Here is a 12,616-nt window from a genome sequence, read left to right as displayed (position 1 = left end):
GTGTAAAGGGTAAAATAAGTATAAAGGACTCCAGAAAATTCTGATTTTCTCTGCAATTAGTTGTGCATGATATTTTCAGCAAGTTCTTCCACTACCATCACAGCCCTGGAGTATACTTGGTAGGACTCTGGGTCCCATCTTCAAAGCAGAGCCCTGATCCACCTGGACAGTTCTCCAGAGAATCTTGTCTGTAAGGCAGCATTTGTGAAGGTCTGAGCCTTCCCCGGAGCTGAGTTAAGCCCCTCACACAACACACAGCACATAAAGGTAGAAGGGCCCAGGATACTCTTTGTCGTCGATGGAAGCGTGGCCATCGTTGTACCTCTCTCCCTGAATTGGACCTCAACCATGTGACTTTGCATGTCCTCCCATCTGCATGTGGAGTCTACTTCCATAACTCTGGAGTCTACGTGATCAAAAGACTTGCTTCAGTCAATAGAAGACAGCAGAGGGGGCCTCTTATCAGCCTAGACTTCAAGACACCTTGCATGCTTCCTCTGGTTCTCCTGAGACCCTGGATACCATGATGAGAACAAACCAGGATGAGTCTGAGATGCGAAGAGACTCGACTCAGAGATTCCCATTGTCTCAGCCAGAACGCAGCCCCAGTCAACCCAGAAGCTGACTGCAGACGCAGGAGTAAGCTCAGGTGTTCTCGGCTGAATTGTGTCCCCCAAAATTCATATCTTGACATCCTAACCCCTAATACCTCAGAATGTAATGATATTTGGTGATAAAGTCTTTAAAGAGGTCATTAAATCAAAATGAGGTCATTAGGGTGGGCCATAAGCCACGATGACTGCTGTGCTGACGTTAGAGGAAATTTGGACACAAGTGTGCACAGCGGGAAGACAAGGAGAAGACACAGGGAGAAGTCAGCCCTCAGCAAGTGAGAGAGAGAGGCCTCAGAAGAAGCCGACCTCGCTGACATCTTGACCTTGGACTGCCAGCCTGTGTAATTGTGAAAAAAATCAATTTTTATTGCTTATACCACCCAGGCTGTGGTCTTTTGTGATGACAGCCCCAGAGGACTAATACTTGGTAGGTGTGACCAGAAGACTCACTCAGCTGAGCCCAGCTCCTTTTGCCAACCATGGATTCACGAGGTCAGTAGGTGGTGGGTATTTAAGCCACTACGACCTGGGGTGGGGTCTCACAGAGTCAACCGATAAACATTTGAAAGGCCAGAAAATGGCTCAGCATTAATGGAAAACAGAATAAGGTGAATTTCTGATTGAATGTCCCCCATTTTCTCCCCCTGCATACACATCTGCCATATATGGGGACACTACAGTTATCTTCCCATAATTAGGGATCTAGAATCCCCTGTTTCAGCACATACCTGAAACCCCAACACTTCCTTGTAAAAGCATCTCTCATCCCAGGCACGCAAGGCTTCCCCACATCTAGGCCCTGTCGTGCAGTGTCAGTTCCCTCTTGGCCTCCACACACACGTCTCTCCCAGCCACAGTTACACGTGGTAATCACTTTCTTAAATGCAGCACGGGTCATTTCTTTATTTTCAGGAAATAATATGAGAGCACTTTCAGAGTTAAAGTCGGCCCTTTATTTCATTCTCAGGCTGCTTGTGCTCCCGTGTCTTTCAGCTAGCCACAGCTAGCCATTGCCCTATTCCAAAGATCCAACAGGAACCGATAGTTTCATGATCTCCTGGGCAAGAAAAAAATTTACATTCACCACCAACACGCTTGCAGTTCTCTCCCGTGTCTAGAGACAGGACCTGGGCTGTGGAGTGGAAGATATTTCAGTCACTCTCTGGGAACAGTAATCACTGTGAATGCGGGTTCATGACAGGTGCACCGCAGAGCCGGCAGGAGCGGCTCCTTCTGCAGGCGCCTCCCTCAGAAACCCTACGGAGCCCCCGCTCCTTCTGCTCTGCTGCCACTGCTGTGTTGGTTGGCGGGCAGGACAGCCTCTGCTCTAAAGAGGGCAGGTACTGAAGTGTCTGCCCCGAATGCTGACTCAAGGCTCCCCTGCCTGCACCCCAGCGTACAGCCTCTGCTCCAGATTCTCAAGGGGACTCTGTGCAGCCTCATGAGAACCGCCACAGCCTGCACAGTCCCAACTTGCCCTGGGCACAAAAGGACAGGAGAGATTGGGCCAGAGGAACTGGGCAGAAAGAGCAGACAGGGGTCAGTGGCCTTCTGTCCCGCTGTCCTCTGTGCAGCATCCAGGCCTCAGGAGGGGCTGGCATGTGGGCCTGTCATTGTGGGCCATCCAGTCAAGAACACACACAGTAAAAGGGTAGGAATCACAGAGGGGGAGCACACCTGGCATGTCTCTTCTGCTCTGCGAGCCCCCTCCTAAGCTTTCCTTGTTTGTCCTCAATCAGACTCTGTAGGACTCTGGGGTTTGTCCTCCTTTTCAGGAGAAGACACGGTTGAGTGTGAGGACAGCGCAGTGACTTGTCTAAGTGCACACTGCGAGTCAGCATCAGAGCTGAGAAACACACACTGGTGTGTTGGCTCCTGGGTCCAGCTTTCTCCTTTATCCTGGGCTCTATCCCAGGCAGGGATGTCGGATAGCAAATGAGCCCTGGGGATGGCACCTCCTCCGTGGTCATTATCCCCATCATCTGTTCCAAGGCCAACCTCACCTGTCAGCCTGAAAGCCTGTCTCTTCCAACTCACTGGTCCGTGTTTCAGGGAAATGACCCCAAACTTTGCCTGAGAGATATTGAGGGCCATGTTTCAGGCCATTAAGAGAAAGCTAAGAATCTGCCTCAAGAATTCCATTTTTTGATTCACATTCTTCTTGATGCTCAGATTTATTACTTATTTCCATACCCTGACCCACTCCCCCAATATGGCCTGGTCCCCATTCTCATCACATGAGACCCCCGTGCCCCCACACCAGCCAGGCTTCAGAGCTCACCTGTGGTAAAGTGAGCAAAGAGGATGAAGCAGGTCAGGAGCACGAAGCAGAGGCCCCTCATGGTGAATGCCGGCTGGACCCTGGGCGGCAGGAGAAGATGGGGGAGCTGCTCAGAGCCTGGGACCCAGCGAGGCTGCTGCGGGTGGGAGGAACCTCTGTTTATAAGGCTCCTGGGCACTTGCACAACAGCACTTTGTTTTGAAACCTTGCTTGCTATGATCGTGATTACAGACAACTGTCGATATCTGTACATGGCGTGTCGTCTGTTTCCCAAACCTCCTCCCTCAGGTACGCCGTTCAGGTGGGAATGGTCTGGCTTGGGATGCTTGACCAACAAACCTGACCTCAGAGAGTGTGCAAGGATGGACCCCTAGACGAGGCCTCAGCAACCAGAGAGGATGTTCCTCTCACCAAAATGATGATGAGGAATGGGAGTAGTGGAAACTTCTGAGACTGTGAAACCCACCGTGTTAGTTCAATCGTTGGAGAAAGAAAAGCTCTTTTTGTTTGAAAGGTACAAAAACAACATTGCCCCAGGATTCCAGCAACCATTTCACTTTTGTAAAGAAGTGGGTCTGGGCATAAATCAGACACTGGTGAAAATAACCTGGGTTCTTGTGGACATTGTGTCCACAAGGGGTCCAAGTACTCCGAATCCTGACCTTCCTCTGGATGGCTCCAGTGGTGCCCTTGTTTGTTTTCTCCAGCTTGAGCTGTGTTCTTGGTTATCTGTAATTGCAAATGTGTGGGTTGGCAATGAGAGTTGAAGCTGCAAGGCAGAGGAAGCCCAGCCATGATGGGGGGGGCTGGGCAGGCTTGGTGGCCGCCCCTGGGAACAGAGCTGTGCTTTTCTACTAGTCAGGTAAAGCAATAATATCACATATGAAATGTGAGGAATGTTCTTGGTTTCCTATACAAATCATGGGATCCCCGGAAATGCTTCAGGGCGGGGGGTATTCGCAGCCATATCTTTGCTGTGCTGTCTTCTTGCACATTCTCATGGGCCTCCTCTGCTGTTCAAACCTGCAGCAGAAGCAGCTCTGGCATGTCACAGGGTCATGAGAAGGATGCGCGCACTCTTGCTCTTCCACCATTTGCTCTGATAACAGCGAGTCCTGACAGAGCAGACGCTCCTGCAGCAGGAGGTGAAGTCCCTTCTTCCTGGGTCTGGAGCTGGATTCCTTTCCTGAGGCTGCTGTTACAAATGACCACGTACTTGGGGCTTCAAACAACAGAAATTGATTCTCTCAGAGCTGAGGAGGCTGGAACTCTGAGATCAGTGTCCCTGGGCAGAAGTCACGGTGTTGGCTGAGCCACGCTCCCTCGGAGGCTCTAGGGAGAGTCTGTCCTTTGCCTCTTGCAGCTTCCAGTGGCTGCCAGCACCCCTTGACTTTCAGCCACATCCCTCCAGTCTCTGCCTCCATGGAGCTGTTGCCTCCTGCTCTTCTGTGGGTTCTGATTTCCCTCTGCATCTCTCTTATAACATGCACTGGAATTGAGGGCACACCCGAAAAATCCAGGATAATCTCCCATCTCAAAACCCTTAACTTAATCACATCTGCGAAGTACCCTTTTACCAAATTCGTCCTGTTCATAGGTTCTTGAGCTGACACCTGATGGCTGGGTGTCCATTATTCAGCATACCACAGGGGCTTTCAGATGTCCCCATTTTCTTCACAATGGACCCATGAAAGCAAGGTTCAAGCTTTGTGGTCACAGGGCTGCATCTGCCCTCTGTGGTGGCAGCAAGTTGTCACCCATCAGGCCAGCAACTACTTCCAGAGAAGCCTCTGGAGCTGCCTTCCTGCTCCAAGCTGGGAAGGTGGGAGCCATGGAGGATCCACACCCACAGCAGGGACATGACGGCCTCTTGTTTGCTGACCCCAGGGGAAGGGTCAGGAAACAGAGCGTCAGCTTAGAGTTTGAAGCTCAAATGGGGAGGCTCCCTCCTGGGTTTGACTGATCTGATTCTCACTGGCCTCCCCAGCACTTGGAGAAGTCATTTCCCACCCCTTCTGTGGGCACTGGTGGCAGAGTGGACCGTGGTCAATGTTTATCCTCTTATTTCATCTGAAAGTCGCTTTTCCCACTGTCAGCTGGCCACCAGAATTCCGCATTCCTCACTGGCCTATTGCTTCCCAGGAGCTGGAGACAGGGGGGCTGTCCATGACTTTCATCGTCAACAAGTCCTCAGTAATGTCAGGAACTCTGCTTCTCCTGGTCCTTTACCAGGGGTGAATGAAAGGTCTGATTTTGGGTGGGTGATTCTTGTAGCACTAGTTTAAAGTGAACTGAGAGCAGATCTCTGGTCCAGGCTCACAGGGGAGAATTATATTGTAAAGGGCAAAACAGGGTCACTGATGGCAAGGACCATGTTTTGTGTTCTTTACAATCTTGGCCCAAACATTTGTATTTCATGTGACAAAGCCCTGCTGCAGGTTTGCTGAGTGGAATGACAGACATCCCACATCTGAGGTTTCTGTCCCAAAATCTTCCATCACAGCCCACATGGGGCCACTTTTTCGCCACGAAGAGCAGCAGCTCAAATTTGCTGCATGCCGTGAGGTACCATAGATGCTCCCACTGGGCCTGTTTGTGAGTGCTCACCTGGCTCAGAGGAGGCCCCCGTGTGAAGGTTTATTTGCACAAGTAATCACTCATGGCGGATGTTCTTGAATAGTCAGACTTAACACTGATGAATAAATGAGCAATAATCGCATATATTGGAGTATATGAGGAAGTCGTTTGGCTTAAAACTCATTCAGCCTGACCTTGTTTTTCCCAAGGGGCCTGAGGCGGCCTGTGCAGCATGCATTGTCCATCTGCTTCAACATTTACTATGTCCCAAAGACAAGAATGATGCCCTTCAAGATGGGGATGTAACTTCTCCTCCCATCAGCATTTGTTTAAGCATTAGCATCTCCTCCTGGGAACTAAGGATCAACTACCCACCTTCTGTGCTCACCTTGGGACCACCACCCTGCTGTGCCAGCTAAGATCTTGTGACAGTAGTAAAAGAGATATTCCTGTGTTGTGTGATGTACACTCTTTGTGCTAAGGGGGTGTATAACCACTCTGTACACCCCACTTCTTTGTTGTCCTTCCTTCCCTTCAGAAGAAAGTCCTCAAACTTGGCTCATAATAAGCCCACCCCAGTTTTGATTTATAGATTAATTCTGAATAATTTGTGTTGACATTTCTTTGTGTCATTGCAAAAAGATTCCAGAGACCCCACTGGAGACCACCTGGAATCTACAGTGAACTGGCATTTGGTACAAATTGACCCATTGCACCCTCCAAATCACTGCATTCAGGTGACCCAGTGATTTCCCCGGAAAATCAGACCTCCTTATTTTAAGTCAGTGCTCCAGAGTTTATATGAGCTCTTTCCAACATTAAGACTAGGTGTCATAAAGGGCTACTTGTATATACTGTACGTAAGAGAAACCTAAGGGGGAATTTCTAGGCCTTAGGAGGCTAGAGAGGTAACTTCGGAGTGAATAGGGCAGGCTGACCTTTTAATTTGGCTCTAAATTAGAAAGAATTGTGTTTATGAAGTCTGAACAAACTGCTTGATAGAGAAAGGAGAGTCTGAACTTGTTCAGCTCTGAAGAGAAGGGACACAAGGTCCTCCCAGCTGTAAGGTGTTTGAGGTGACTGAGAACCTCACGAGAGTGGCAGACCCATTACACTGTCTCTAGAAATTGGTAAGACTTTATAGTAAATATAAACTAACAAAAAATGGGAAATTGAGCTTCTAAAAGCTGACCATTCCCAAATGGGCAGTCTCCCCTGGGAACTCTGGCTGGCTTCATGTTGAAATTTGCAAGTGCTTAATGAAATGAGGATAGCTGTAAGTGGTTGACAAGATAACCCAGAGTAATTTAAAGTTACAGTGGCAACTTCTGGGCTCCTTTATAAGAGCCAGGTAATAGGGAAATTGTTCAAATTGTTGAAAGAGTCCAGCTCCTGGCATAATTGCTCAACTAAAGGTTCCAGAAACTGTAAATATATAAGAACAAAGAAAAAAATTCTTTGTTTGTTTTGTTTTTTTTTTTCTGCTTTTTTCTCCCCAAATCCCCCCAGTACATAGTTTTATATTTTTTAGTTGTGGGTCCGTCTACTGTGGCATGTGGGATGGCACCTCAACATGGCCAGATGAGCGGTTCCATGTCCGCGCCCAGGATCCGAAACAAGGAAACCCTGGGCCACAGCAGTGGAGCACCCGAACTTAACCATTCGGCCCAGAGGCCGGTCCCAGAAAAAAAATTCTTACCATGCTTTGTGTCTGAGGGTTTGGCTCAATAATCATCAGGTCAGGGTCTTTATGTACAGTCAGACAAAGTGTGGTGGCACCCCATTTGCAGTCAGAGGTAGTCAGACAGAAATGTGAGTTGTACTGCATTCTACGCTAAGGGTCCAACGAAATTGTTGCCAGCCTCAGAGAAATTGCAGCAGTCATTAGAAGGAACATCCTGATTGGATCAGATTATTTAAGAGTTGCACTTAAAAGCAAAAACTTCAAAATTAAAAAATAACCTTATTGAAAGTTTTGTCGCAAAGCTAATAGAAAATTAAGTTATAAAATTTACCTACAGGAAAATATCTTGGGCCATGTCTTTACAGACACCCCTGTAATATTCTCCCAGAGTTAATGAGACTTTGAGAGGCATTCTGTGAAACTGCTCTGTTAAAGGTAATGGAATTGTTCAATATTGCCAGGTGGTTACTCTTTGTCCCTCTGAAAACTGACAAGACATTGGGAGGAGTTAACAACTTATGATGAGAAGTTCAGCCAAACTGGAAGCTGATATTCAGAGCCTCATAAGAATTTCTTCAACTTCTTCCCTAAGTTAAAATGAAACTAAGCACCCAGAGGGAAAGAAGCCAATTAGGATGATGTGGTAGGATAGGTAGATTGACCTGTAATGTCTTTTATGTTAGAACCCAAATATATGAGAAATAAAGAGCAGTCTCTTCAAGTTACAAAGCTTTGCAAAGGTAGCAAGCAGCTCTAGAGGCAGTTCAGATTCCACCCATTTCCCTTACCTCAAAAAGGCTTATTGCCTCACCTCTCCAGGAACTCTTATCCAGCCCAGCTCCTATTCTTAAGATTGAGGAAAAAAGAAGGAAAAAAGGCAAGAAAAATGGCCATAGGGCAGCCTTGCCCCAAATCCTGTATGTTGAGGGTCTTCTCCACAAATGTTATGAGAAAAAGCTTAAAACAAAATTTGAATTCCATTATTCTTTCATAACCAGTGACCTTTACACTACTGCACCGGATTCATGTGGGAATTTTAAAATAGCTGTGGAGCGTCTGTATGTGTGTCTATATGTGTGTCATCTATGTGTGATATCTTACCTCCAGATGGTAAAGAGCTCTGTTTAGTTTGCTTAAAGTAAGCACTGATACATATGTAACGGAAACGAACCCAAATGTCTTTCAAGTTAACACAATATAAAACAATCTTTGGCAAGTGGAAGCTTATTTTAGTTTGTTGGTTTGATTAACATAAACCTATTTTCAGAGTTATCAGTATGGGAACAAGTAAACTAAAAAGACGTGAAAACGAAAAGAGAGCTGGATGAAATTTTTAACAATTGCTCTTATGGGGTAGGCACTTAAAATAATTTCAAAACACTTTGGTAACTTGAAACCTTAGCGTTTTGCTAATTGAGTTAAATGCTAAAATTTATTGCATATCTAGGTCATTTCTATGGCAGATAAAATATTAGACATTAATTAGAGTAGATAGGTGTATCTACTTTGGGATCCTTATTGCAGAGAAGCTAAAAACTGCTTGAGTCTATTAGTAAACATTTATTCTATTATAATAAAAGATTGTACTGTGAAGTAACATTTTTCTAGAAATAATAAAAAGCATTTACAAATTTTCCAAGCCACAGAATGCTAATGTAAATGTTGCATAACTGTTTACTTCTTAGCCTTCAGTAAAAATTGAGGTCTGAAAGTATTAAAAATTCTAATTAATATATGTCATTAAAGATACCAAAAATTTCATAAGGAAAACATCTTTGTATTCAAGGAAAGTAAGATGTATCTTTTCAGTAAAGTATGTATAAAGAATGGAAATATTTTTGTTTGCTTTGTTGAGAAACATAAATTTATCCTAAAGTTCTAGGAAGGAAAGAAGGCATGGGATAAATTTTAAGTGTATAAAGAAAGTTACAGAACGTTTGTGGAAAGAGAGCCATGAGGAAAGAGTTTGGTGCATGGTCAAGTGGGCCAAGATTAAAATAAATTTAATTAAGTAAGTTTTAACATCAAAACTAAGCTGGTACAAAAAGTACGAATCCTCTGGGAAATATTTAGTCCATCACTAATTCCCAAGAGGGAAGAAAAACAAAGGAGAAGAGTCCCCTAGCCAAAAGTCTAGCATCTTGAGTGTCTGCTGCACAATTATTAGTAAAAAGGCTTAAAACAAAATTTGGATTCATAGCTAGGGAGCCTTGGACCTGATTCATGGCAGGAACTTTAAAACAACAGCCATGCAGTCTCTGTGTATGTGTGTCTATATATATGTTGTAGGTGTGATATTTTACCTCCAGACAGTATTATTTCTAAAGAGCTCTGCTCAATTGGCTGAAAGTAAGCACTTACATATATTCTAAATGTAATAGAAATTAACCCAAATGTCATTCCAGTTAACATGATAAAATTAGTCTTTGGTAACGGAAAACTTATTTAAGATTGATGGTTTGATTAAAATGGACATGTTCTCAGAGTTATGAGCATTGGCTATGATGCAGACATATAGCCTTTATTCTATATTTGTTGGTTAAATAAGTTGATGTTATCTCTACCAAAAGACTGGTTAGCCAAAATAGTAACTTAAAAAAATGGCTAATATTGTCAAATGTCTCATGAAGTTTTGTAAGCACTCTAAGTGATTATTAGAAACAGGCAAACTGAATAAATGTAAAAAGGGTAAAAGGTTTGGGGGAAACTTTTTAACAATGATTATGTGTTACAATATATGTACTTAAAACAACTTAAGATGGTGGCAGAGAAAGGGCATTTTCTTACAGCTTGCTAGCAAAAAGGAAGATGGGTGACTAATGTCCAAAAGAACCATCTTAAGGGGGACACAGAATCTTGAAGCAGTTATAAAGACCAGTGGGTTACAGGGGAGGGGTTAGGAATGTTGACACAGGAGTTGCCACACCAGATCTCTCAGTTGTCCTTGATGACGGTTGTCAGCATAGACTCTCTGTTCAGGGGTCATCACATTCTTAAGGAACTCAAAAGGACAAGGCACTCCCAGAAACAGCACATGGAGCCCCAGAGGAGCTCCTGGAGTGGCAGGATCAGAGCCGGGTGGACTCCTTCTTGGAGTCGCTGGGTTCTTATAACCTCAATGTCTTCTCTTGGCCCTCTCAGGCCTTGAGGTGGGGGCTGGGTCCTGCCGTTGTCACCCCATGTCCTCTTTTGCTGTTTCATTTCTCCAACTCTTTTATCCCATTCCCTCTATTGAATTCTCCCTGTGAAAATACCTAGTGCAGCTTCTGTAGAGACACAGTCTTCAAAACTCTAGTGACTCAAAGACTGCTCCTATGTGGCATGGTGTATTGAACTAAGTAGTCAGAGGAAAGTCACCCCAGCTCCCCTTTACCAAGAGGTTCTGCCTAGGATCCATGGATAGAGCAGACTGGAAGGCAGATGATGAGAAAAGCAATTGGATTGTCTGAGCATCGGGGGAGAAGGCCAGGAAGCATCAAAACCCAACTGATGGGAGAAAGTATTGAGAAAACTTTGAGAGTGTATGTCCTTTACCACATCACAGGATTCTGCTTGAGCCCAGTCTCTCCTCCTGCCTGCAGCATCCAGATTGTGGTTAGAGCATCATGAAATCACTGTCCCAGCTCACAGAAGGAAGAGGAATTGCAGGCCAGGGCTATTTTGCAGTGTCTGCTGACCTCAGATCTCAGTCCTCTTCTGCTTATGTGTCTCCCTTTTCAAGACTTGCTCAGACTCTCCATCCTTTCCTGTCTGACCCTGATTTGAATTTGTTGGGACGAGAGGATCATGAGTGGGGAGGTGCTGCTGACGTGAAGGGCATATGCTGCCAAAGGGGCATATTTAACCACCAGGAAAGTGCTAGAGATCATGAAGCTCAGTCCTCCAACTCCAAGATGTGTTTTGTTTGGACAAATTTGGAAGCATCCTCCTACCAGAGACAAGGAACTACCTGTGTGTGTATTTGGGGCAATGGCTCATGCCCACACTGTCCCTCATCACAGAGCAGGCAGTGTCCCTGGGAGAAGCAGACCACTCTGTCGCAAAAGGCAGCAGCACTCCTGGACACATGGGGTGAAGTGAGGGAGGAATGCGGGGCGGCTCCCTGCCCTCCAGGAATCTGTAAACGGGGTGAGTCCAGTGCTGTGTCTGTGTCAGGGGTCTGAGGACATCACTGTTCTCTCCTCCTTTGTAAGAGCTATTACAGGAGGTGGTGCAAATCCTCTGTGCAGGTTCCACTGAGAGTGTTAATAACAAACTGACATTAATCATAGATGGAAAAAAAAGAGGCTCATGCAGGCCACCCAGTATAAAATAGTACCTTGTGGACACTAGGCATCCCCTTGTTCTGCTTTCTTCTTAATCTCAGCACGGGTGTCACTTAATGAGTTGATTTCTCATTATCCATCTGCCTCCACTAGAATGTCATTCCCAGGAGGAGGGATGTTAATCTGAGTTCTCCTGCGACCCTGGAAGCCAGGATGAGAACAAGCCTGGGTGAGTCTGAGACGAGACGAGACTTGGCTGAGAGATTCCCATTGTCTCAGCCAGAAGGCAGCCCCAGTCATCCTGGAAGCTGACTGCAGATGCAGGAATAAGCCCAGGTGTTCTGTGATGAATTGTGTCCCCCTAAATTCATATGTTGTGGTCTTAAACCCTAACACCTCAGAATGTAACAGTGTTTGGTGATAAGGTCTTTAAAGAGGTAATTAAATTAAAACGAGGCCTTTAGGGTGGGCCCAATTCATGATGACTGGTGTGCTGCCAAGAGTAAATCTGGACACAGGTGTGCACAGCGGGAAGACCATGGGAAGACACAGGGAGAAGTCAGCCCTCGGCAAGTGAGAGAGAGAGGCCTCAGAAGAAGCCAACCTCGCTGACATCTTGACCTTGGACTGCCAGCCTCTGTAATTGTGAGGAAATCTATTTCTTTTGCTTAAACCACTTAGGCTGTGGTCCTTTGTGATGACAGCCCCAGGGGACTAATACCTGGTGGGTGAGACCAGAAGATTCACTTGACTGAGCCCAGCTCCTCTTGCCAACCATGGAATCACGAGCTTCGTAGGTGGTGTCTGTTTTAAGACACTGTGTTCTGGGATGGGGTTTCACCGAGTCAACCGATAAACTTTTGAAGGGCCAGGAAATGGCTCAGTGTTAATGGAAAACAGAACAAGGTGAATTCCTGATTGAATTTCCCCCTTTTTCTCGCCCTGCATACACATCTGCCATATATGGGGACACCACAGTTCCCTTCCCATAATTAGGGATCTAGAATCCCCTCTTCCAGCACACACCTGACACCCCAACATTTCCATGTAAAAGCATCTCCCATCTCAGGCACACCAGGCTTCCCCCCGGCAGGCACGTGTCAGTTCCCTCTCTGCTTCCACACACGTCTCTCCCAGACACTGTTACACGCAGTAATCATCTTTCTTACATACAGCACAGGTCATTTCTTTATTT

The sequence above is a fragment of the Equus przewalskii genome, chromosome 28, assembly GCF_037783145.1.
Source record: "Equus przewalskii isolate Varuska chromosome 28, EquPr2, whole genome shotgun sequence".
Taxonomy (NCBI): Eukaryota; Metazoa; Chordata; class Mammalia; order Perissodactyla; family Equidae; genus Equus; species Equus przewalskii.
The sequence above is the reverse complement of the archived record's forward strand: the minus strand, read 5'-3'. Positions refer to the sequence as shown.